Here is a 27311-nt window from a genome sequence, read left to right on the forward strand (position 1 = left end):
TGCACAGTGTGCCTGTAATGAGGTATAAACACATTATGTACACAGGGAATGTGAGAAGTAATAGGGGTGTGACGTGTGATGTGACTGCACAGTGAGCCTGTAATGAGGTATAAACACACTATGTACACAGGGAATGTGAGAAGTAATAGGGGTGTGCTGTGTGTAATGTGACTGCACAGTGTGCATGTAATGAGGTATAAACACACTATGTACACAGGGAATGTGAGAAGTAATAGGGGTGTGATGTGTGTAATGTGACTGCACAGTGAGCCTGTAATGAGGTATAAACACACTATGTACACAGGGAATGTGAGATGTAATAGGGGTGTGCTGTGTGTAATGTGACTGCACAGTGTGCATGTAATGAGGTATAAACACACTATGTGCACAGGGAATGTGAGAAGTAATAGGGGTGTGATGTGTAATGTGACTGCACAGTGTGCCTGTAATGAGGTATAAACACACTATGTACACAGGGAATATGAGGAGTAATAGGTGTGTGATGTGTGTAATGTGACTGCACAGTGTGCCTGTAATGATGTATAAACACACTATGTACACAGGGAATGTGAGAAGTAATAGGGGTGTGATGTGTAATGTGACTGCACAGTGTGCCTGTAATGAGGTATAAACACACTATGTACACAGGGAATGTGAGAAGTAATAGGGGTGTGATGTGTGTAATGTGACTGCACAATGTGCCTGTAATGAGGTATAAACACACTATGTACACAGGGAATGTGAGAAGTAATAGGGGTGTGATGTGTAATGTGACTGCACAGTGTGCCTGTAATGAGGTATAAACACACTATGTACACAGGGAATGTGAGAAGTAATAGGGGTGTGATGTGTGTAATGTGACTGCACAGTGTGCCTGTAATGAGGTATAACACACTATGTACACAGGGAATGTGAGAAGTAATAGGGGTGTGATGTGTAATGTGACTGCACAGTGTGCCTGTAATGAGGTATAAACACACTATGTACACAGGGAATGTGAGAAGTAATAGGGGTGTGATGTGTGTAATGTGACTGCACAGTGTGCCTGTAATGAGGTATAAACACACTATGTACACAGGGAACGTGAGAAGTAATAGGGGTGTGATGTGTGTAATGTGACTGCACAGTGTGCCTGTAATGAGGTATAAACACACAATGTACACAGGGAATGTGAGAAGTAATAGGGGTGTGATGTGTGTAATGTGACTGCAGAGTGTGCCTGTAATGAGGTATAAACACACAATGTACACAGGGAATGTGAGAAGTAATAGGGGTGTGATGTGTGTAATGTGACTGCAGAGTGTGCCTGTAATGAGGTATAAACACACTATGTACACAGGGAATATGAGAAGTAATAGGGGTGTGATGTGTGCAATGTGACTGCACAGTGTGCCTGTAATGAGATATAAACACACTAGGTACACAGGGGATGTGAGAAGTAATAGGGGTGATATTTGTAATGTGATTGCACAGTGTGCCTGTAATGAGGTATAAACACACTATGTACACAGGGAATGTGAGAAGTAATAGGGGTGTGACGTGTAATGTGACTGCACAGTGTGCCTGTAATGAGGTATAAACACACTATGTACACAGGGAATGTGAGAAGTAATAGGGGTGTGATGTGTGTAATGTGACTGCACAGTGTGCCTGTAATGAGGTATAAACACACTATGTACACAGGGAATGTGAGAAGTAATAGGGGTGTGATGTGTGCAATGTGACTGCACAGTGTGCCTGTAATGAGATATAAACACACTAGGTACACAGGGGATGTGAGAAGTAATAGGGGTGATATTTGTAATGTGATTGCACAGTGTGCCTGTAATGAGGTATAAACACACTATGTGCCCAGGGAATGTGAGAAGTAATAGGGGTGTGATGTGTGTAATGTGACTGCACAGTGTGCCTGTAATGAGGAATAAACACACTATGTACACAGGGAATGTGAGAAGTAATAGGGGTGTGATGTGTGTAATGTGACTGCACAGTGTGCCTGTAATGAGATATAAACACACTATGTACACAGGGAATGTGAGAAGTAATAGGGGTGTGATGTGTGCAATGTGACTGCACAGTGTGCCTGTAATGAGATATAAACACACTAGGTACACAGGGGATGTGAGAAGTAATAGGGGTGATATTTGTAATGTGATTGCACAGTGTGCCTGTAATGAGGTATAAACACACTATGTGCACAGGGAATGTGAGAAGTAATAGGGGTGTGATGTGTGTAATGTGACTGCACAGTGTGCCTGTAATGAGGAATAAACACACTATGTACACAGGGAATGTGAGAAGTAATAGGGGTGTGATGTGTGTGATGTGACTGCACAGTGTGCCTGTAATGAGGTATAAACACACTATGTACACAGGAAATGTGAGAAGTAATAGGGGTGTGATATGTGTAATGTGACTGCACAGTGTGCCTGTAATGAGGTATAAACACACTATGTACACAGGGAATGAGAGAAGTAATAGGGGTATGCTGTGTGTAATGTGACTGCACAGTGTGCCTGTAATGAGGTATAAACACACTATGTACACAGGGAATGTGAGAAGTAATAGAGGTGTCATGTGTGTCATGTGACTGCACAGTGTGCCTGTAATGAGGTATAAACACACTATGTACACAGGGAATGTGAGGAGTAATAGGGGTGTGATGTGTAATGTGACTGCACAGTGTGCCTGTATTGAGGTATAAACACACTATGTACACAGGGAATGTGAGAAGTAATAGGGGTGTGATGCGTGTAATGTGACTGCACAGTGTGCCTGTAATGAGGTATAAACACACTATGTACACAGGGAATGTGAGAAGTAATAGGGGTGTGATGTGTGTAATGTGACTGCACAGTGTGCCTGTAATGAGGTATAAACACACTATGTACACAGGGAATGTGAGAAGTAGTAGGGGTGTGATGTGTGTAGTGTGACTGCACAGTGTGCCTGTAATGAGGTATAAACACACTATGTACATAGGGAATGTGAGAAATAATAGGGGTGTGATGTGTAATGTGACTGCACAGTGTGCCTGTAATGAGGTATAAACACACTATGTACACAGGGAATGAGAGAAGTAATCGGGGTGTGATGTGTAATGTGACTGCACAGTGTGCCTGTAATGTGGTATAAACACACTGTACACAGGGAATGTGAGAAGTAATAGTGGTGTGATGTGTATAATGTCACTACACAGTGTGCCTGTAATGAGGTATACACACACTATGTACACAGGGAATGTGAGAAGTAATAGGGGGGTGATGTGTAATGTGACTGCACAGTGTGCCTGTAATGAGGTATAAACACACTATGTACAGAGGGAATGTGAGAAGTAATAGGGGTGATATTTGTAATGTGACTGCACAGTGTGCCTGTAATGAGGTATAAACACACTATGTACACAGGGGATGTGAGAAGTAATAGGGGTGATATTTGTAATGTGACTGCACAGTGTGCCTGTAATGAGGTATAAACACACTATGTACACAGGGAGTGTGAGACGTAATAGGGGTGTGATGTGTAATGTGACTGCACAGTGTGCCTGTAATGAGGTATAAACACACTATGTACACAGGGAATGTGGGAAGTAATAGGGGTGTGATGTGTGTAATGTGACTGCACAGTGTGCCTGTAGTGAGGTATAAACACACTATGTACACAGGGAATGTGAGAAGTAAAAGAGGTGTGATGTGTGTAATGTGACTGCACAGTGTGCCTGTAATGAGGTATAAACACACTATGTACAGAGGGAATGTGAGAAGAAATAGGGGTGTGATGTGTGTAATGTGACTGCACAGTGTGCCTGTAATGAGGTATAAACACACTATGTACACAGGCAATGTGAGAACTAATAGGGGTGTGATGTGTGTAATGTGACTACACAGTGTGCCTGTAATGAGGTATAAACACACTATGTACACAGGGAATGTGAGAAGTAATAGGGGTGTGATGTGTGTAATGTGACTGCACAGTGTGCCTGTAATGAGGTATAAACACACTATGTACACAGGGAATGTGAGAAGTAAAAGAGGTGTGATGTGTGTAATGTGACTACACAGTGTGTCTGTAGTGAGGTATAAACACACTATGTACACAGGGAATGTGAGAAGTAATAGGGGGGTGATGTGTAATGCGACTGCACAGTCTGCCTGTAATGAGGTATAAACACACTATGTACACAGGGAATGTGAGAAGTAATAGGGGTGTTATGTGTGTAATGTGACTGCACAGTGTGCCTGTAATGAGGTATAAACACACTATGTACACAGGGAATGTGAGAAGTAATAGGGGTGTGATGTGTGTAATGTGACTGCACAGTGTGCCTGTAATGAGGTATAAACACACTATGTACAGAGGGAATGTGAGAAGTAATAGGGGTGTGATGTGTGTAATGTGACTGCACAGTGTGCCTGTAATGAGGTATAAACACACTAGGTACACAGGGGATGTGAGAAGTAATAGGGGTGTGATGTGTAATGTGACTGCTCAGTGTGCCTGTAATGAGCTATAAACACACTATGTACACAGGGAATGTGAGAAGTAATAGGGGTGTGATGTGTGTAATGTGACTGCACAGTGTGCCTGTAATGAGGTATAAACACTCTATGTACACAGGGAATGTGAGAAGTAATAGGGGTGTGATGTGTAATGTGACTGCACAGTATGACTGTAATGAGGTATAAGCACATTATGTACACAGGGAATGTGAGAAGTAATAGGGTTGTGATGTGTGTAATGTGACTGCACAGTGTGCCTGTAATGAGGTATAAACACACTATGTACACAGGGAATGTGAGAAGTAATAGGGGTGTTATGTGTAATGTGACTGCTCAGTGTTCCTGTAATGAGGTATAAACACACCATGTACACAGGGAATGTGAGAAGTAATAGGGTTGTGATGTGTAATGTGACTGCTCAGTGTGCCTGTAATGAGGTATAAACACACTATGTACACAGGGAATGTGAGAAGTAAAAGAGGTGTGATGTGTGTAATGTGAGTGCACAGTGTGCCTGTAATGAGGTATAAACACACTATGTACACAGGGAATGTGAGAAGTAATAGGGGTGTGATGTGTGTAATGTGACTGCACAGTGTGCCTATAATGAACTATAAACACACTATGTACACAGGGAATGTGAGAAGTAATAGGGGTGTGATGTGTGTAATGTGACTGCACAGTGTGCCTATAATGAACTATAAACACACTATGTACACAGGGAATGTGAGAAGTAATAGGGGTGTGATGTGTGTAATGTGACTGCACAGTGTGCCTGTAATGAGGTATAAACACACTATGTACACAGGGAATGTGAGAAGTAATAGGGGTGTGATGTGTAATGTGACCACACAGTGTGCCTGTAATGAGGTATAAACACACTATGTACACAGGGAATGTGAGAAGTAATAGGGGTGTGATGTGTGTAATGTGACTGCACAGTGTGCCTGTAATGAGGTATAAACACACTATGTACACAGGGAATGTGAGAAGTAATAGGGGTGTGATGTGTAATGTGACCACACAGTGTGCCTGTAATGAGGTATAAACACACTATGTACACAGGGAATGTGAGAAGTAATAGGGGTGTGATGTGTGTAATGTGACTGCACAGTGTGCCTGTAATGAGGTATAAACACACTATGGGCTTGATTCACAAAGCGGTGATAACTCAGTTATCACGCCTAAAAGACTTTAGGCGTGATAAGCGGTGCAAAGCTGAGTTATCACCGATTTGTGCTGCTCTTCGCGCGAAGCTCCCGCGCGCAGAGTTTTGCGCGCGTAGCGCACCGCGCTGCGCGCGCAAAATCCCATAGGGCTCAGTGGACGCTGCGCGCGAAGCACGGCACACTGCGCGTGAGTTTCTTCTTATCACGCCTAAACTGAGTTTAGGCGTGATAAAGGGCTTTTCACAGGCGTGCAAACACTTTGCACCACTTTGTGAATCAAGCCCTATGTATGTTACAATAGTCCAAACAACATATTATAAGACCATGTACTAACATTTCAGAAGTGACCTGAGTGAGAAAAGGTCAGATATGAGATTCTGAGCTGGTTATGACAGGAGCTGGTTAGGGGGTGAATGTGAGCAATCAAATAATACCCCATATGCAATGTGCTTTGATTGTGAAGTTATAGGGATGCTATTAGCCCAGTTTTTCTAACCTCTCTTGGTGAGACCTTCCATCCCTCTGATTCATTTAGATGCCCGTCTTTGTACCTGTTGTAGAAGGTAAATATCCTTCCTCTCTGGTCAGCTGGATAGTGTGCTGGTAAGGAGGGTGTTGCCTTTGACGTGGTATGTGAGACTCTGACCAGGTTTTGAATTTTGCCTCTAGCCAGTACATAAAACATGACGGAGTCTTTGGGCAAAGCTCCCTAATGATCTTGGCTGCCCATAGATTACGCCCTATGTGGCTGCAGCCCTGAAGTGTTTTGTGGTATGGTGAGGCATCCTGTGAAGCTCCGCTATGATCTGGTGAGATGAACATCCACTGCATTTGATTTTGATGCTGTGAAGTCTTGTGACAATGTCTATGGACACGCCTCCTTGATGAACTAACCTGGCCAATTTGACTTATCACCATCTTGCTTGCTGTACTGCTGCTGCTGATGAACTGTTTGCTGTATGTCACCCTGCAATACTAATATCAAGGCTTGTGTATATGACGCTGGACTGTGCTTCATCTCAGCCTCCTCGTTCTCCTTTCTGTCTCCCCCTTTGCTGCAGAGACACTGCATACCTTGGATATATTATTAGATTTGGTACATCATTGTAGGTTCTGCTACTAGCGTTAGATGCCGGCGTGTGTCTGCTGGTGTGACGTGGTGGTTTGAGTGGGTGAGTCGTGACGGGGTGGCCATCCCATGTGTTTTTTAATATATTTTTTATTAGTACAAATTGTAGATTTAATAAATAAATGTTGATATTTTCATCGATTTGTCATTGATGTTGGCTCACTGGGAGTGTATGTCCTACCGCTTACATTTTTTCACTGCCAAGCTTGAATAGTGTTTTGTGGTGAGTTATGAATTGGAGGCCTAAAATTCCTGAAAGAAATGTACTGCTTTTAGACCCATAAATCCAGATCAGTGATGGTCTGTCTAGGAACTCATGAAGAAACATGTGATCAGTGTGGTCAGGTGATAGAGAAGTACGTCTCTGATTTGCTGGTCAGGATCATGTGCTAAGGCAAGATGTGATCACTGCAAATCAGAGCTTTGCAAATCTATCAGCTGATCAAACAAATCACATGCTCCTCCATGAGTTCTCCTAGACATGACATCACTGATCTGAATCACCCCCGCTTTTGCAGAGAGATGGCGTGGTCTGGCTGGAGTTTCAGCAATACATTATTCGGAAAGGAAAGAGGATGGTCGGCACTGCTGTACAACTTCCTTTATTTTTCGATGTGCGGACAAGTAGGCTGTGTGTTCAGCTACAGTACAGTAAACTACTCCTATACCATCACCAATACACATCCTGCCTGGCTTGCTGCTGGGGGATGCTATGGGGGGGGGGGGGGGGGGGAGGGGGGAGGCCGGAAGCCTACATGGTGCTGCTGTGCTGTACACAATGTCAGCAGATTGGTTTTGTCTTATAGTTATAATAGGACGTCTCTGATTCTTCGGCACATTAATTGCAGCTCTCATCAGGTGGTTTACGTCATTCCATGTTCTGCTTGTTGTGTGCAGTATGTGGGGGGCATGACTGGGCCTCTCAGGATAAGGATTGCTGAACATTTCAGGGGAGCTTCTAAGACTTCTGGGAATATAATGTATGTAAACATTTTTCTGAAGTTCATAGAGCTGATATTAGGTCTTTCTTATAGAAAGGTATTGAGTTATTCATCCTATATGTAGAGTTGAGTTATTCTTCCTATATGTTTATTTCATTATATATATACTAGTAGACCTAAACCCATTTAAAAACGGGCTCTAGGTCTGTGTTTCCGCACTTGACACCCGCCACAAGCGTGCGCCCACCACCCGCTGCCGCATGCCCGCCTGCCGCCCGCTCACCCGCCGCACATCTGGCCGCCCGCTTACATGTGGCACACCCGGCCGCCCGCTCACCCGCCGCCTGCTCGGCTCCCTGTCTCTGGGTCCGTGCTGCGCACATGCACAGTAGCCAAAAGCACGGACAACGCTACACAGAGACAGGAGGCATACACAGGGACACAGGGGTTTTATTATAGAGAATATATATATATATATATATATATATATATATATATATATATATATATATATATATATATATATATATATATATTGAAATAAACATATTATTTCTCAGTTTTAACCAATTCCAGTTTAAAAATAAAAAGCACTACTGTAGATAAATAACACACATTTTATTTTGCCATATCTCCCATTTTTCACACAACATAAATTACATTCCTATCATAATTTATGATGATGATATTTGATTTTGCAGTAATAGTGGGTTTGTGTACTTTACACTTTAAATTGAGAACATGAAAAAAATATCATTAAAATGAGGTTACATCCTCACAGTATAAGCAACCAGATGTGTCCCCAGTACTAACCCCCCCCCCCCAATAGGCAGCCAGGTGTGCACCCAATATTAGGTCCCCCCATAACTGATGTCTGGATATGCTCTCCCCCATAGGTAACCAGAAATGTCCCCAGTATAAGCCCCCCATTCCCCTTAGAAATAGCTAGATGTACCTGCAGTATAGTTAGGTGTGCACCAAGTATAAGCTCCCTGTTTAGGTAGCCAGATGTGCCCCCAATAGTATCCCCCCCATAGGAAGCCAGATGTGCCCCCAATAGTACGCCCCATAGGAAGCTAGATGTGCAGTATTAGTATAAATAATCAACTGTGCCCATAATATCAGGTCCCCCATATTGATAGCCAGATGTTCCCCCAGTTCCACCACCCCCCATTATAGGTAGATATATTTACTACCATAATTCCCCCCCCCCCCCCCCCAGTATAGCCAGATGTGCCCCCCCCCCCCCCAATATGTGTCTCCCCAATATTGTGGCTCCCTTGTCTTACCATAAAACACACTGCTGACTATTCCAGCCAGATTCTCTGCTCTGCATGGCCTGACCTATATTCATCATGGAATATTATGTTAGTGGCTTGTATAATTAGCTGCTGCAGCAGGACTTGTAATTCCATTAGGAATAGCGGCCGTGTTGTTTGGCCTCGCTCTCCCTGACCTCCCCACACTGTAATCTTGGATTGCAGGTTACTGTTACAGTAACACACTTTCTCCAACTAGAGCAGACATAGCCCCGCCCCCTTGTCATAGCCTCTGAAGAAGCGCTTGTGTGTGAAACTGCCGTCAGGCTCCCAGCAACCAGCACCCACCATTATCCACCCCCGCACCGGTACGTGTTTAGTCTCTTCTTATGGACTGTGATGATGTAACACACAGCCTACTTGTCTGCACATTGCCAAATAAAGGAAGTTGTACAGCAGTGCCGACCATCCTCTTTCCTCTCACCCCTAATGATAATTGTTCCTCCCCTCAGAACTCTCTAACAGGAAGTGATGATGTTTCTCTATTTGCAGCACGGAGTCCCGGCATCAGGAACCTCTCAGAGACTCGTCTCTCTGTATCCACAGACTGTACAACAGATGATGATGTCACTAGACAAGAGTCTCCTGCAGATATCCTGGGGACCCCAAATATTCCCCCAGACTCCCCTCACCTGTCTAACCCTGAGGGGCCTCATACCCAGCACAGCTCTCCCCCTGCTAGAGGCTCTTATTCCTGTTCCACATGTGGGAAATGTTTTGGTTGGAAATCACATCTTGTCATACATGAGAGAATTCACACTGGTGAGAAGCCCTATTCATGTGCTGAGTGTGGGAAATGCTTTGGTCATAAATCAAGTCTTGTCTTTCATGAGAGATCTCACACTGGTGAGAAGCCCTATTCATGTGCTGAGTGTGGGAAATATTTTAGTTGTAAAACAAACCTTGTCACGCACGAGAGATCTCACACTGGTGAGAAGCCCTTTTCATGTGCTGAGTGTGGAAAATGTTTTGTTCGTAAATCAAATCTTGTCAGTCACGAGAGATCTCACACTGGTAAGAAGCCCTATTCATGTGCTGAGTGTGGGAAATGTTTTTTCCAGAAATCACATCTCGTCAGTCACGAGAGATCTCATACTGGTGAGAAGCCCTATTCATGTGCTGAGTGTGGGAAATATTTTAGTTGTAAAAGAAACCTTGTCACGCACGAGAGATCTCACACTGGCGAGAAGCCCTTTTCATGTGCTGAGTGTGGAAAATGTTTTGTTCGTGAATCATATCTTGTCAGTCACGAGAGATTTCACACTGGTGAGAAGCCCTATTCATGTGCTGAGTGTGGGAAATGTTTTTTCCAGAAATCACATCTCGTCAGACATGAGAGATCTCATACTGGTGAGAAGCCCTATTCATGTGCTGAGTGTGGGAAATATTTTAGTTGTAAAACAAACCTTGTCACGCACGAGAGATCTCACACTGGTGAGAAGCCCTATTTATGTGCTGAGTGTGGGAAATGTTTTGGAGACAGAGCAGGCCTTGTCAAACATGAGAGATCTCACACGGGTGAGAAGCCCTTTTCGTGTGCTGAGTGTGGGAAATGTTTTTTCCAGAAATCACATCTCATCAGTCACAAGAGATCTCATACTGGTGATAAGCCCTATTCATGTGCTGAGTGTGGGAAATATTTTAGTTGTAAAACAAACCTTGTCACGCACGAGAGATCTCACACTGGTGAGAAGCCCTATTCATGTGCTGAGTGTGGGAAATGTTTTGGAGACAGAGGAGGCCTTGTCAATCATGAGAGATCTCACACGGGTGAGAAGCCCTTTTCGTGTGCTGAGTGTGGGAAATGTTTTTTCCAGAAATCATATCTCGTCAGTCACGAGAGATCTCATACTGGTGAGAAGCCCTATTCATGTGCCGAGTGTGGGAAATATTTTAGTTTTAAAACAAACCTTGTCACGCACCAGAGATTTCACACTGGTGAGAAGCCCTATTCATGTGCTGAGTGTGGGAAATGTTTTGGAGACAGAGGAGGCCTTGTCAAACATGAGAGATCTCACACGGGTGAGAAGCCCTTTTCGTGTGCTGAGTGTGGGAAATGTTTTTTCCAGAGATCACATCTCGTCAGTCACGAGAGATCTCATACTGGTGAGAAGCCCTATTCATGTGCTGAGTGCGGGAAATGTTTTCATCAGAAATCACATCTTGTCAGTCACGAGAGATCTCACACTGGTGAGAAGCCCTATTCATGTGCTGAGTGTGGGAAATGTTTTGCCCGTAAATCATACCTTGTTGTACATGAAAGATCTCACACTGGTGAGAAGCTCTATTCATGTGCTGAGTGTGGGAAATGTTTTGGTAGTAAATCATACCTTGTTGTACATGAAAGGTCGCATACTGGTGAGAAGCCCTAATCATGCTGACTGTGGGAAATACTTTGGGTGTAAATCACTGCTTGTTAGACAATTGTTTTGCATAAGTTAAATGTCAAGGTTGTAAGTGTTGTTTTTACAGTCTCTTATTTCTAGCAAAGTGTACAAGGAAGTATTTTTTTTCATCAAAAGCGTAATGTTTATTGTCTATAAATCAGCCACAGACAAATAACAACAGAACAGCAGGGTTACTGATAAATGATTGCAAGTATCATATACATAATAAGGAATGCAGAGCAGCATTGTACATGAATGAAATATAACATGAAAAGACGATAGAAGAAATTGTATCATAGATGGTAATAATAGTTACACCCTGACAGTCACTTACACAGCCATAAAGGTAGACAGGAGGGAGTCAGGCTGATAGGGGTCTTAGGCTGACAGAACCAGTGGTCACCCATAGAGGGCCTTACATTGTCTATGGCAAAGGTCATATTATTATTCCACAAAGTCAGTAAACCTGGATGTAGGCTTATAACATAAGAAATACACTTTTACATGGGGAAAGAAATAACAGTGAAGTAACTGGTTATATATTGGTGAGACCATGAGTCAGGATTGGGGACATCGGTGGGGTTTGTGCAGAGCCCTAATCTTCTGCTCAATAAGGATATTGGAGCGGGTTACAGCTACAAGATGAGGGATTACAAACGGGTTCTGTGATTTCCAGTTACCAGTACAGGTAGTCCCCGGATAACGAAGGAGATAGGGACTGTAGGCTCGTTCTTAACCTGAATCCGTTCTTAAGTCGGAATGCTGTGTCATCTCTGCCCCCTTTGCCTCCTATGTGCCCCCCTTTGTCTCCAGTGTCCTCCTCTGTGCCTGTTTGTCACCCCCCCTCCCCATTAGTCCCCCCCCATGCTTTTTTTGTTCCCCTTTGTACCTCTTTGTCCCCTTCTGTGCCTCTGTTTGTCCCTCACCCTCTGTGCCTCTGTTAGTTCCCCACCTGTGATTCTGTCCCCCTTGTGCCTCAGTTTTGTCCCCTCTGTGCCTCCTTTTTGTCCCCCCATGCCTCGCTTTTCTCCTACATACCTCAGTTCGCCCCCCTTCCTACTCCAAGCAGCAGGGCTGGACTCACCTGTTTTGTGACTTTTCCCCGATGTCACGTCAGATTCAAGAGATTCTTCATAATAATTGGTATTTGTTGGAACAAGATGAAAGGTAGGCCTCAATTCTGGTAGCTATGTGAGGGAAATATTTTTTTGTAGGTAAATTACCTCATGAGGTATTTTCCTCTTTTTTTTAGCAATTCTGAAAGATTTTTCTCCATTTTCGAGCTTGAGATAAAACATGAGGTAAAACATGAGGTAAATGCATAAAGTGAGGTAAAACATGAGGAATTTCATGCAGTAAATAAATAATAGTAGTCTTTCTCTTCCATAAGCTGAGGTAGTCTTTGGAAGATGATTTTTTTGAAGGGGGGGGGGGGGGTGTATTTGATTATGTAGCAACCTATGAAAAGTATATTTATAGGCATCCCTTATAAAAAAAAAATCCAGTAAATATTTGGAATTTTATTTCTACTATTCTTTTCTATTACACAGCCTGAATAGGAACTCCACTAAAACAGCAATAGGAACTCCACTAAAAACTGCAAACTGCATACAAATTGACTTTACCTCCAGGTGCAGGCAGGTCTTCAACTGATTGGTAAATTATGTGCTAACATGCCCCCTAATTTCCATGAGAATAGCTATTTTCGGTAAAATTAATGCAAATTACCTCATGAATGACCTCATAATGTACCTCATGAGATAAAACCTGCCAGAATTGCTAAATGTCATTACCTCATGAGGTAAATTTACCTCCTATGAGGTCATTTGTTTGATAACCCTACCAGAATTGAGGCCATTGCGTCCAAGGGCTTTGCAGCCACCAATTATGGCCTTTCGCCCAGGGTAATACACTTGGCTGCATGCTTACTAAGAGTGAATTCATAGGTGCATGATAGGCCTGAACAATAAATCGAATTTAAACCAAAATCGCTATCGCCAAGATCACAATTTCAATCTTGTCAAAAAGCGGTGATTTCCACGATGACGTAATTTCCGCATGGAGAAATTTGAAGAAGTGGCTTCAAACTTCGCCCAAGACCTGGCGTGTGCAGCCCGCGGCATCGGCAGTGCTGGACCTACCTTCCACACGAGTCCAACACTGTCCATCCTCTATCGCTGTCTGCCGGCTCTTGTGCACAGCATACTTCCTGGTTCCTGTATGTCACATGATATACAGGAAGTATGCATTACAGTCTGCAGGAGGAGAAGTGGATAGACTGGCATTGCTGGACTCTTGCTGGAAGGTATGTCCAGCAGTGCTGCAGATTTTTGGACAGATGGGGCACAGAGAGACCCAGAGGGGGCACACAGAGAGACCCAGAGGGGACACAGAGAGACCCAGATGGGGCACACAGAGAGACCCAGAGGGGGCACACAGAGAGACCAAGAGGGGGCACACAGAGAGACCCAGAGGGGGTACACAGAGAGACCCAGAGGGGGCACACAGAGAGACCCAGAGGGGGCACACAAAGAGACCCAGAGAGGGCACACAGAGACCCAGAGGGGGCACACAGAGAGACCCAGAGGGGGCACACAAAGAGAACCAGAGGGGGCTCACAGAGAGACCCAGAGGGGGCACACAGAGAGACCCAGAGGGGGCACACAGAGAGACCCAGAGGGGGCACACAGAGACCCAGGGGGGGCACACAGAGAGACCCAGAGGGGGCACACAGAGAGACCCAGAGGGGGCACACAGAGAGACCCAGAGGGGGCACAGAGAGACCCAGAGGGGGCACACAGAGAGACCCAGAGAGGGCACACACAGAGACCCAGAGGGGGCACACAGAGAGACCCAGAGGGGGCACACAGAGAGACCCAGAGGGGGCACAGAGAGACCCAGAGGGGGCACACAGAGAGACCCAGAGAGGGCACACACAGAGACCCAGAGGGGGCACACAGAGAGACCCAGAGGGGGCACACAGAGAGACCCAGAGGGGGCACACAGAGAGACCCAGAGGGGGCACACAGAGAGACCCAGAGGGGGCACACAGAGAGACCCAGAGGGGGCACACAGAGACCCAGAGGGGGCACACAGAGAGACACAGAGGGGGCACAGAGAGACCCAGAGGGGGCACACAGAGAGACCCAGAGGGGGCACACAGAGAGACCCAGAGGGGGCACACAGAGAGACCCAGAGGGGGAACAGAGAGACCCAGAGGGGGCACACAGAGAGACCCAGAGGGGGCACACAGAGACCCAGAGGGGGCACACAGAGAGACCCAGAGGGGGCACACAGAGAGACCCAGAGGGGGCACACAGAGAGACCCAGAGAGGGCACACAGAGAGACCCAGAGGGGGCACACAGAGACCCAGAGGGGGCACACAGAGAGACCCAGAGGGGGCACACAGAGAGACCCAGAGGGGGCACACAGAGAGACCCAGAGGGGGCACACAGAGACCCAGGGGGGGCACAGAGAGACCCAGAGGGGGCACACAGAGAGACCCAGAGTGGGCACACAGAGACCCAGAGGGGGCACACAGAGAGACCCAGAGAGGGCACACAGAGACCCAGAGGGGGCACACAGAGAAGGCACAGAGAGAGACCCAGAAGGGGCACAGAGAGACAAAAGGGCCCCAAAGAAAGACACAAAGGGGACACAGAGAGAGACAAGGGGACAGAGGGGGAACAAAGAGAGACAGGGGGCAGAGGGTGCACAAAGAGAGACAGAGGGATAACAAAGAGAGATGGGGACAGAGAGGAGGAACAAAGTTTGATTTGAAGGAAATCATGAATCAAATCGAAATCGCAATTTCAGACAGAAATCGATCAATTCAATTTTTTCCTAAAATTGTTCAGGCCTAGTGCATGACCTCAAAAGTGGTTGGATAAACAAAAACCTAGAGGTTGTTTTCAATGTTGCCACTGCCCTAAATGTTGTCATGTGTTGAAGACAGAGAATATAAGGTTGGGATCAGTCCTTTTCCAAATTTGAGACTTCATAACATGTTGAACCATGTTTGTTGTTTATGCCCTCCTATGTCCCTGCAAATTCTTTTACATTGGAAAAACCACACGTCCCACGAGGGAACATCTGGTTGAACATATAAGCGCTATTGAGAAAGGAGAAGGAGGTGTTCCTAGATTAGTACAACATTTTACTGAATCTCATGGAGGCAACTCGTACCATCTTAAAGCGGTATAAAACTCTGACATAATATGCAATAAAAGCATGTTTTCCTACTTTTTATAACCCACACAGTTATCATATTTGCTTTTGTGCATAAGTATTATTATTCATTTAGAAATTACAAATTCCCAAAGTTTAATTTTTTTTTTTTGCTCTGAGAGGTGACATTGCATTTTATTCAAAACTGGTGTATTCATATTGTAATGTACCCAGAAATGCTTTCTGAGTATCTGTCTGAATTCTGGAGTCTCTGAATTGCCAGAGAATATTTACATTCCTCACTTGATACAATTAAGTAAACACAAGATAATGTTATCTCCAGTTTGGATGACTCCAGCTTTCCCTGCAGGGAGCTTGTAAGTCCTGTGTTTAACTAGTTGAACGCTGATGCTTTTTACTGCTGCACTGCATGTTTGTTATGGACTGTGTCTCAATAAATACTATTGCTGGTTCATCGTTGCATGCTTGCTGCTTTACTTTTTGAAGAAAGAGAGTAAAAGATTTTATGGTGCATCTCCCAGTGAGTGTTACATCATTTAGTGAGAGTGGATATTGCTTTACTTACAGAAAGTAGTTGGGTACATGGAATGCTGTTTTGGAGGTCATTAGAGCAAACAGCTGCATATCTGTAGAAGAGATTCGGAATATGACATTAGAGCCCTATACCAGACCTAGATGCTTATAGTAACCCTTAAAATTTAACATGGTAGCTAAGGAAGACTAGAATCTAGGAGGTAATATTCCTTTAGACTTAACTAAGTGAAAAACTCTATGATAAGTAAATAGTTACAGCTTATAAGATTGGACTTAGTGGGTAAAGGGTCTAAGATTGTTTCCCTTTCAATAGTTGACAAACACGATTCTTTCCATGTACGAAGATTAAGGTCACAGGTAAAATGTTCAAGCGCTGATATGTTTGCGGAAACTGGATTTGAAGACTGGAGATCTGGAGGGAATTTGGTAAAGCATTCTGTAGTGATTTTGGATAAATCCAGCTAAATTCAATAAGCAAACAGACAGCTCTCCAACAACACCTACTACATAAACTAGATACAAACCTCACACTGCAGTACACAGGGGAGTTTCAGAATATGCTTAATGCTTTCCTCAAATCATCTCACACACTTACATTAATACCAGATAATCCTACAATAGGCACCTTCTGCATCTCACCAAAAATGCACAAAGAAGGAGATACAGGTCGACCTATCATCTCTAGTTTGGGGACACTAATAGAAAAGATATCTGGCAGGATAGAACATTCTTACTCTAACTTATAACTATTTTCCAACTGGGTTGGAGGAAAACTTCCTTTCAACTTGTGAAATTAAACCATGGGCATACTTCAGATTTATAGACAATATCCTATTAATCTGGACAGCATCACAGGAAGAATTCATCAGATTCCACAAAAACTTCTCAGAGCACAACAAGAACTTCAAGTTAACGCTCAGCTTTTAAACCGCCCATGTCAGTTTCCTGGATACCACAATTTATATACAAGATAGATTTTTACAAACATCCATATACTATAAACCAACTGACCATCATATCTACCACAAGTGGAATAGTTTTCCCATGAAACACACCAAAAAAATCTATTGTTTACAGCCAGGCTTTGAGGTATAACCACATATGTTCTAATTCAGAGGACAGAGACAGACAACTTATGTCACTATGTAATATATTCATAGATCAGGGATATCATCCACAAATCGTTGATGATCAAATACACAGAGCAACTTTAAAATCTAAAGGAACTGTTGAAGTACACCCCAAAGACTGAAAACAATAGAGTCCCTATTGTGGTTATGCACAAACCAAACTTAAAGACACTGAGGAAGATATCAAAAGCCCTACAACCGATTCTTCAGAAAGACAAATGTCTGAAGGATGTTTTTCCTGAGTTACCACTGCTTACTTTCAGACAACCTCCTAATTTGAGACCAATGATTATCAGAAGTGCATTATCTACACCAGAAACACCAGACACATTGCCCTGCAATAACACAAGGTGTGAGACCTGCCCTCATATCTTCTGCACAAGCCAAAAACAAATACCAAACTCACAGAAATATCATCAAATATCAGACCAATTTTCCTGTAAGTCATCCAATGCTGTATACATGATACGCTGCATGAAATGCCCCTCAAGAGGAATCTATATAGGAGAAACAGGACAAAAACTGCACGAGAATGAACCATCACCGCTTTAAAATGAATGAGGGTAAAATGGACACACCAGTGGCCCAACACTTCTGTGAACCAGGACACAGCATGCAAGATCTCAAAGTACTTGTTCTTCAAAAATTAACAATCAAGAAACATTTCTGAGTAGTAATTTATGAACATGTTTAAGACATTAACAGAAGGTTTAAATTGTGGAACAGGATTCATGACACCTTATTTAACCACTTCAGTGACCAGGCTATTTTTTTACATTTAAGTGCTCTGCAGCTTTAATGGCACATTGAAGAGCCATACAATGCAGCACACACATGATCCCCCCCCCTTTCTGCCCACCAACAGAGCTTTCTGTTGGTGGGCTCTGATTACTGCAGCAGGCTTTACTTTTTTATATTAATTTATTTTACTTATTTATTTTTAATTAAAAATTACTATTTTTTTTGCCCCTCCCTCCCCTCCGTCAGCCAACCAGGGTGATCCTCTCTCATAGGCATCAGCCTATGAGAGGGGATCACAATCAGAGCCTCTCCAGGGGACAGCCTGTCCCCAGTATAGCGCTGCAGTAGATGCTGTACAAACAAAAGAAATGTCTGTTTCTTTCTTTCCAGGCTGCTAGCGGCAATCGGCACTGGCAGTCTGTTGGCAGAGCTGAACTCCGTCACTCAAGCGGGGACGCGTGCGATTCCCGCTAATCTCCGCCCACCACTCTTGACGCCTTTCAGCATTAGGCGGTCCTAGAGCTGCCATCTTCCTGAAGCCTATCGGCGTTAGGCTGTCGGGAAGGGGTTAACAAGATTGACTTGGCTTCATGATCTTCAGAAGCCTGCTAGATTTCATGTGTGCTTGCATGAGCTCACTGGCTCCAGCCTGCTGATCACCTGACATCTATCTGCTAAACAGTAACCAGCACATCTGTCATCTTCGTGTTTATTATTTACCTGCATACTTCAGCTAACATCCAGAAACATGCCTGAAGAAGGAGACTAGATCCCAGAAAGCTTGCATCATTTAACTCTATCTGTTATCAATACCATTAAAAAGTATTATGTTTACAAAACTTTGTTTTTTTCTGTCTACATAAAGCATTCCCATGATCTTAAAGTTGCTTGAATGTTGAGAAGGGGAAGACTTTGCCTCCATATAAATACTAAGAAAGAGGTCTTTGAGGTCACATTCCATGGCTTGGCATACAAGAAAGTATTTTACTGAGTCCAGAAAACTCTTTCATGCTTCTTTAACCTCTTCACTAGTGTTGGGCGAACATCCAGATGTTCGGGTTCGCGAACGTTCGGCCAAACGGTGTCCCGATGTTCGGTATGTTCGGGCCGAATCCCGAACATATTGGAAGTCGATGGGGACCCAAACATTCCTGCTTTGCAAAGCCTCCTTACATGCAACATACACCAAATGTTCAGGGTATGTGGACGTGGGGAGGGGGGGGGGGGGGTATAAGAGGAAAAACATTTTTTCAAAAAGACCTTGGGCTTGATTCACAAAGCGGTGCTAACTGTTAGCACGCCTGTGAAAACCCCCTTAGCATGTCTAAACAAGCTTTTCGCGCATAAAACTTTACGCGCGCAAAACTTTATGCGCGTAAAACTTTACGCGCGTACTGCACAGAGCGCAGGGCGCTCCGCGCGAAGTGCCCATTAAAGCCTATGGGACTTAGCGCGCGTAAAAACTTTGCGCGCATAAAACTTTGCGCGCGCAAAGTTAGCGCGCGATCTGATTGAGAAATCCGGTGCTAACCTACTTAGCACCCTGGTTAGCGCGTCTAAAGACTTTAGACGTGCTAAGTAGGTTAGCACCGCTTTGTGAATCAAGCCCCTTATAGTTTTTGAGAAAATCGATTCTTAAGTTTCAAAGGAACAGGTAACAATCTTGTATTATTTTCGTAGAGTCCCCAAAGTGGGAAGAGTTATATTTACTTCGTTCTGAGTGTGGGAATTTAAAAAAAAACAAATGACGTGGGGTCCACTCCCCCTTCCCAGACCTCTTTAACCCCTTGTCGGAGCACCGGCCGCATGGGGCACCGCACCCTGAGGCCGGTGCTTCGCATTCTAGCTATCCCAGCCTGCATGGGGGACAAGGGGTTAAAGAGGTCTGGGAGGGGGGACCCACACTCAGAACGAAGTAAATATAACTCTCCCCACTTTGGGGAATCTGTGAAAATAATACAAGATTGTTACCTGTGCAAAAAAAAAAATGACATTTTCCGCATTTAAAAGACATTTTTTTCCTTTGAAACTGAAAAAAAATCGATTTTCTCAAACAATATAAGGTGTTTTTGAATATTTTTTTCCCTCTTATTCCCACTTTTATTCTTAAGATATCATGTAAATTTGGTGTGCTTTGAGGACAAAATGCATGCGCAAAGCAATGCATTTTGTCGCCATGCAGTGATAAATATAATAGAAATGAGGTATTCCGGAAAGTGGCAACGCTAACCCATCACAGATGTTCATGGTCCTTGGTCGGGGAGTGTTGCGTAGTCGTTTACAATCCACGATTGATTCATTTTAATTTGTGTCAGACGGTCTGCATTTGCTGTGGCGAGGCGGATACGCCGATCTGTAACGATGCCTCCGGCAGCACTGAAACAGCGTTCGGACATAACGCTGGCTGCAGGACAAGCCAGCACCTCTATTGCGTACATTGCCAGTTCGTGCCAGGTGTCTAGCTTAGAGACCCAATAATTGAAGGGTGCAGATGGATTGTTCAACATGGCTACACCATCTGACATGTAGTCCTTGACCATCCTCTGCAGGCGATCGGTGTTGGAGGTGGAACTGCGCGATTGCTGTTCTGTGGGCTGCTGCATGGGTGTCAGAAAATGTTGCCACTCCAAGGACACTGCCGATACCATTCCCTAGTGGGCACTAGCTGCAGCTTGTGTTCTTTGTTCCCCTCCTCGCCCTGGGTTTGCGGAAGTCAGTCTGTCGGTGTGGAACTGACTAGAGGAGGAGGAGGATGTCAATCTCCTCTCTAATGTTTCCACAAGGGCCTGCTGGTATTCTTCCATTTTGACCTGTCTGACACTTTCTCCAATCAGTTTTGGAACATTGTCTTTGTACCGTGGATCCAGAAGGGTATAAACCCAGTACTCCACGTCATCCAGAATTCGAAGAACGCGCGGGTCGCGTTCAATGCAGTCTAGCATGAATTGAGCCATGTCTGCCAGAGTCCTAACAGAATCCTCATCATGTTCTTCTGAGCTTGATTGTTGTGATGCACCATCATCATCACCAGCATCACGCCGTCGCCCACCTTCTTCCTCGTCTTCTTCTGCTGTCCATTCCCGCTGAATTGTGGAAGTCCAACGTGCACCGCTCTGTCCCTCGGCAGCGGGGGCATCCAAGTCCTGCTCCAACTCCAGCTGTTCCTCGTCCTCTTCTTCATCATAGCTGGGACCAGCGGCAGATTGCCTGATGTTGGTATCATCATCACGCTGATCGTTGTCCTCTTGAGATTCCCCCACTTGCATCCTGACTGTGGCTTCCTTGATCTGCAACATTGACCTCTTCAGTAAACACAGCAGTGGTATTGTAATGCTGACTGAAGAGTTGTCACCGCTCACAAGCAACGTGGATTGCTCAAAATTTTGGAGGACTTGGCAGAGGTCCAACATGGTGGCCCAATCAGATCCACAGAAGCTTGGTAGCTGTCCGGATGCACCTCGGTACTGCACCATCATGTACTGGACCACTGCACTCTTCTGTTCGCAAAAGCGTGCTAGCATGTGCAGCGTCGAATTCCAGCGTGTGGGTACATCACACACCAAGCGATGGTTCGGTAGATTGAACCGCTCCTGCCTCTTGGTGAATCCCTCCGAAGTGGTACTGGACTTTCGGAAATATTTGGCCACTCGTCGCACCTTCAGCAGAAGATCTGCCACGCCTGGGTATGTCCTCAGGAACCGCTGAACAACTAGGTTCATAACATGTGCCAGGCAAGGGATGTGTCTCAGCTTAGCCAACTTTAAAGCGCGAATGAGATTGCTCCCATTGTCACACACAACCATGCCTGGTTTCAGGTCCAGCGGTGCCAGCCACAAATCGGTCTGTTCCTTGATTCCCTTCCAAATTTATTCACCTGTGTGCTGCTTATCTCCAAGGCAGATCAGCTTCAGTAAGGCTTGCTGGCGCATGGCAACAGCTGTGCTGCACTGCTTCCACGATCCTATTGCTGGGTTACCGTTGCCGGTTGAGGTACAGCTTTGAGAGGCGTTGGAGGAGAAGAAGTCAGAGAGGTAGGTGCTGTTATCGACTCTGAGGGACGCCGGTCCAGCAGTTTGCGGCATGGGCAACACCCACGCCGTAGCCGGTGAGGAGTCGCTGCCAGGCTCCACAAGGTTTACCCAGTGCGCCGTAAGGGAGATGTATCGACCCTGGCCAAACGCACTCGTCCAGGTGTCAGTGGTGAGGTGAACTTTGCAGGCAATGGCATTTTTCAAGCTTCGGGTTATTTTGCTAGCCACGTGCTCATGTAACGCTGGCACTGCACATCGCGCAAAATAGTAGCGGCTGGGAACCACGTAACGTGGTATGGCCAGCGCCATCATGCACTTGAAGCTGTTTGTCTCCACCACGCGATATGGCAGCATTTCGCAGGCCAGAAACTTGGCTATGCTGGCTGTTAGTGCCACGGCCCGGGGGTCATTTGCTGGCAATTTTCTCTTGCGCTCAAACATCTCCAGGACAGACAACTGAACCGTAGGATCGCACACTGAAGGGCAGTTGGTTGTTGTCATCGTCGTTGAAGACTGGAAAACGTCAACAGCACTATTGCGGAAACTGACATCGTCATCTACTATTGATGTTTGTGCACCACGTAATGGCTGGGCTGCTGCTGAGGAGGGTCTGGTGACCACAACAGAGGCAGTGTTGCTGGGGGCTGGAAGCGAGCCGGTACCCTGGCCTTGCGCGTTTGACCACAGAGTGCTATGTTTGGCTTCCATGTGGCGGCGCATGCTGGTGGTGGAGAGGTTGTTGATATTTTTCCCCCTGCTCAGTCGGGTCCTGCACACCTTTCAAATCACCATGGTAACATCTGCCCTGCAGTCTTCGAAGAAAGCCCAGGCTTTGGAGCTCCTGCTTTGCTGGCGAGTTTGGTTCATGCCTGTTTTACGTCTCACTTGTACGCTTGTTGTGTCCAAAATTCCCCGCCTACTTTGTGGCACATGGTGAACTCTTGCAGCAGTGGGTTCTTCAGCAGACTCATCTGTACCGCTATCCCGACGGCGAGGTTCTACTTGATAATCCGGGTCTGTGTCCACATCGTCCAAAACCTCCTCTTCCATCTCCTCATCTGTGACTGTGTCTGTGTGCAGTGGACTAGAGCTCCCCAGAACACCCTCTGAGCACCTCACTCCCATGTCTTCAAGATGTTCTCGATAGACCTCCTGCAATTCCAATTCCTGCACACATTGCTCAGGGATTTGGGTGTCTTCGTCCTCGCCTTGCATTTCAGTGAGTGGTGCATTTTCCTCACACAATGGTTGTGAATCTGGGCACAACATTCCTGGCTGTTCCATTGAACTTTCACAGGTGGAAGTTTGTGGGGGTGGGAATAGCTCCTCCGAGTAGCCCATTGGGCTTGATTCACAAAGCGGTGCTAACTGTTAGCACGCCTGTGAAAACCCCCTTAGCACGTCTAAACAAGCTTTTCGCGCATAAAACTTTACGCGCGCAAAACTCTATGCGCATAAAACTTTACGCGCGTACTGCACAGAGCGCAGGGCGCACCGCGCGAAGTGCCCATTAAAGCCTATGGGACTTAGCGCGCGTAAAACTTTGCGCGCGTAAAACTTTATGCGCGCAAAGTTAGCGCACGATCTGATTGAGAAATCCGGTGCTAACCTACTTAGCACCCTGGTTAGCGCATCTAAAGACTTTAGACGTGCTAAGTAGGTTAGCACCGCTTTGTGAATCAAGCCCATTGTGTCCTGAAATAAGTTATTCGGCCATTGTGTGCATGGTGTAGCTGCTGGTTGTGTCACCTTTGTGCCCACTGGCTCCTTGTAACTGGCAGAGGACCTCGTGCGTGACAAGGATGTGCTGGTGCTGCTGGTGCTTAACCCGCTGCTGGACGCTTGAGAGGTCATCCAATACATTATCCGGTCCTGCTCTTGTGGATTAGTGAGGGTTGTTTGTCTGGCACACATGGGTGGTATTGAGTGGGTTTTCTTAGGTGCTCCACTGCGGCCTCTACGTGAACCGTCAGGGGAAACACCTCTTCCCTTGCCCCTCCCTCTTTCACTGGATTTCTTCATTATGGTTGTACTGATCCCAGCAGTACACGCACGCTGACTGGCAGTACAGTGGCAATAGACAATGCTATATACTGGTGGTGGCGGAAGTACTACTAATCCCAGCAGTACACGCATACTGACTGGCAGTACAGTGGCAATAGACAATGCTATATACTGGTGGCGGAAGTACTACTGATCCCAGCAGTACACACACGCTGACTGGCAGTACAGTGGCAATAGACAATGTTATATACTGGTGGCGGAAGTACTACTGATCCCAGCAGTACACGCTGACTGGCAGTACAGTGGCAATAGACAATGTTATATACTGGTGGCGGAAGTACTACTGATCCCCGCAGTACACGCTGACTGGCAGTACAGCGGCAATAGACAATGCTATATACTGGTGGCGGAAGTACTACTGATCCCAGCAGTACACGCTGACTGGCAGTACAGCGGCAATAGACAATGCTATATACTGGTGGCGGAAGTACTACTGATCCCAGCAGTACACGCTGACTGGCAGTACAGCGGCAATAGACAATGCTATATACTGGTGGCGGAAGTACTACTGATCCCAGCAGTACACGCTGACTGGCAGTACAGTGGCAATAGACAATGCTATATACTGGTGGCGGAAGTACTACTGATCCCAGCAGTACACGCTGACTGGCAGTACAGTGGCAATAGACAATACTATATACTGGTGGCGGAAGTACTACTGATCCCAGCAGTACACGCTGACTGGCAGTACAGCGGCAATAGACAATGCTATATACTGGTGGTGTAAGTACTACTGATCCCAGCAGTACACGCTGACTGGCAGTACAGCGGCAATAGACAATGCTATATACTGGTGGCAGAAGTACTACTGATCCCAGCAGTACATGCTGACTGGCAGTACAGCAGCAATAGACAATGCTATATACTGGTGGCGGAAGTACTACTGATCCCAGCAGTACACGCTGACTGGCAGTATAGCGGCAATAGACAATGCTATATACTGGTGGCGGAAGTACTACTGATCCCAGCAGTACACGCTGACTGGCAGTACAGCGGCAATAGACAATGCTATATACTGGTGGCGGAAGTACTACTGATCCCAGCAGTACACGCTGACTGGCAGTACAGCGGCAATAGACAATGCTATATACTGGTGGCGGAAGTACTACTGATCCCAGCAGTACACGCTGACTGGCAGTACAGTGGCAATAGACAATGCTATATACTGGTGGCGGAAGTACTACTGATCCCAGCAGTACACGCACGCTGACTGGCAGTACAGTGGCAAATACACTATGAGGCTAGGGGGCCCTGGCTAGCCTTGCTGGTAAGAGTCTAACCTGCCTGCCTACCCAAAGCTAAACCCAAACACAAGTGGCGGCAAAATCACGCGGATCGGGTATTTATTTACCCGAACCACATGACCCGCTCGGTCAATCACAGCGCGAGCCGAGCGTTCGGGGGACGTTCAGCCACGCGCTGTCGGTTCGGCCACCATGGCCGAACACCATGGCCGAACACCATGAGGTGTCCGGTGAAGCCCGACTCGAACCCGAACATTGCAAAATTCGGGCGAACCCGAACAGTGGCGAACACAGTGTTCGCCCAACACTACTCTTCACCTCCACCTCCTTCCCCTTAAAAACCAGAGCAATTTTCACTTTTCAGAGCTGTGTCCATTTATCTGCCAATAACTTTATCATTACATATCACTCTGAAATTATCTATAGCTTGTTGTTTCTGGGGGTAAAAGGGTGGGTGAGGGTCAGGAGAGGTGACATTGGGGCAGAACGGTAGGTGAGGGTCACGAGAGGTGATATGTACAGTAGAAGGGTAGGTGAGGGTCAGGAGAGGTGACATGGACAGTAGAAGTTTGGGTGAGGGTCAGGAGAGGGGACATGGACAGTAGAAGAGTGGGTGAGGGTCAGGAGAGGTGACATGGACAGTAGAAAGTTGTGTGAGGGTCAGGAGAGGTGACATGGACAGTAGAAGGTTGGTTAGGGTCAAGAGAGGGGACATGGACAGTAGAAGGGTGGGTGAGGGTCAGGAGAGGTGACATGGACAGTAGAAGGGTGGGTGAGGGTCAGGAGAGGTGATATGGGGTAGAAGGGTGGGTGAGGGTCCGGAGAGGTGACATGGACAATTAAAGGGTGGGTGAGGGTCAGGAGAGGTGACATGGACAGTAGAAGGGTGGGTGAGGGTCAGGAGAGGTGACATGGGCAGTAGAAGGGTGGGTAAGGGTCAGGAGAGGTGACATGGGACGGATTAAAGAAGACAACATCTGGGTAAGTTTAACCCCCCTCACCCACCAGCTCAGCTGCACTAATTATCTGGATGAAATCTGAATAAAACTCATTTGGATTTCATCTGGAGCTCATCCCTGGAGGTGACATGGGGGTAGAAGGGTGGGTGAGGGTCAGGAGAGGTGACATGGACAGTAGAGGGTTGGGTCAGGAGAGGAGACATGGACAGTAGAAGGGTGGGTGAGGGTCAGGAGAGGTGACATGGACAGTAGAAGGATGGGTGAGAGTCAGGAGAGGTGACATGGACAGTAGAAGGTGGGTGAGAGTTAGGAGAGGTGACATGGTCAGTAGAAGGGTGGGTGAGGGTCAGGAGAGGTGACATGGACAGTAGAAGGGTGGGTGAGGGTCAGGAGAGGTGACATGGACAGTAGAAGGGTGGGTGAGGGTCAGGATAGGTGACATGGACAGTAGGAGGGTGGGTGAGGGTCAGGAGATGTAAAATGGACAGTAGAAGGGTGGCTGAGGGTCGGGAGAGGGGACATGAGGGTAGAAGGGTGGGTGAGGGTTAGGAAAGGTGACATGGACAGTAGAAGGGTGAGTGAGGGTCAGCAGAGGTGACATGAGTGTAGAAGGGTGAGCGAGGGTCAGCAGAGGGGACATGGACAGTAGAAGGGTGGGTGAGGGTCAGGAGAGGTGACATGGACAGTAGGAGGGTGGGTGAGGGTCAGCAGAGGTGACATGAGTGTAGAAGGGTGGGTGAGGGTCAGGAGAGGTGATATAGACAGTAGAAGGATGGGTAAGGGTTAGGAGAGATGACATGGACAGTAGAAGGGTGAGTAAGGGTCAGGAGAGGTGACATGGGCAGTAGAAGGGTGGGTGAGGGTCAGGAGAGGGGATATGGACAGTAGAAGGGTGGCTGAGGGTCAGGAGAGGTCACATGGACAGTAGAAGGGTGGGTGAGGATCAGGAGAGGTGACAGGGACAGTAGAAAGGTG

General features: G+C 46.2%; 1 pseudogene; it reads left to right on the forward strand.

Annotated features, from left to right (window-relative positions):
- Nucleotides 1-27311, forward strand: part of LOC137537205 (uncharacterized) — a 125316-nt pseudogene that overhangs the window by 11756 nt on the left and 86249 nt on the right.

Source organism: Hyperolius riggenbachi, chromosome 10, assembly GCF_040937935.1.
Source record: "Hyperolius riggenbachi isolate aHypRig1 chromosome 10, aHypRig1.pri, whole genome shotgun sequence".
Classification (NCBI taxonomy): Eukaryota; Metazoa; Chordata; class Amphibia; order Anura; family Hyperoliidae; genus Hyperolius; species Hyperolius riggenbachi.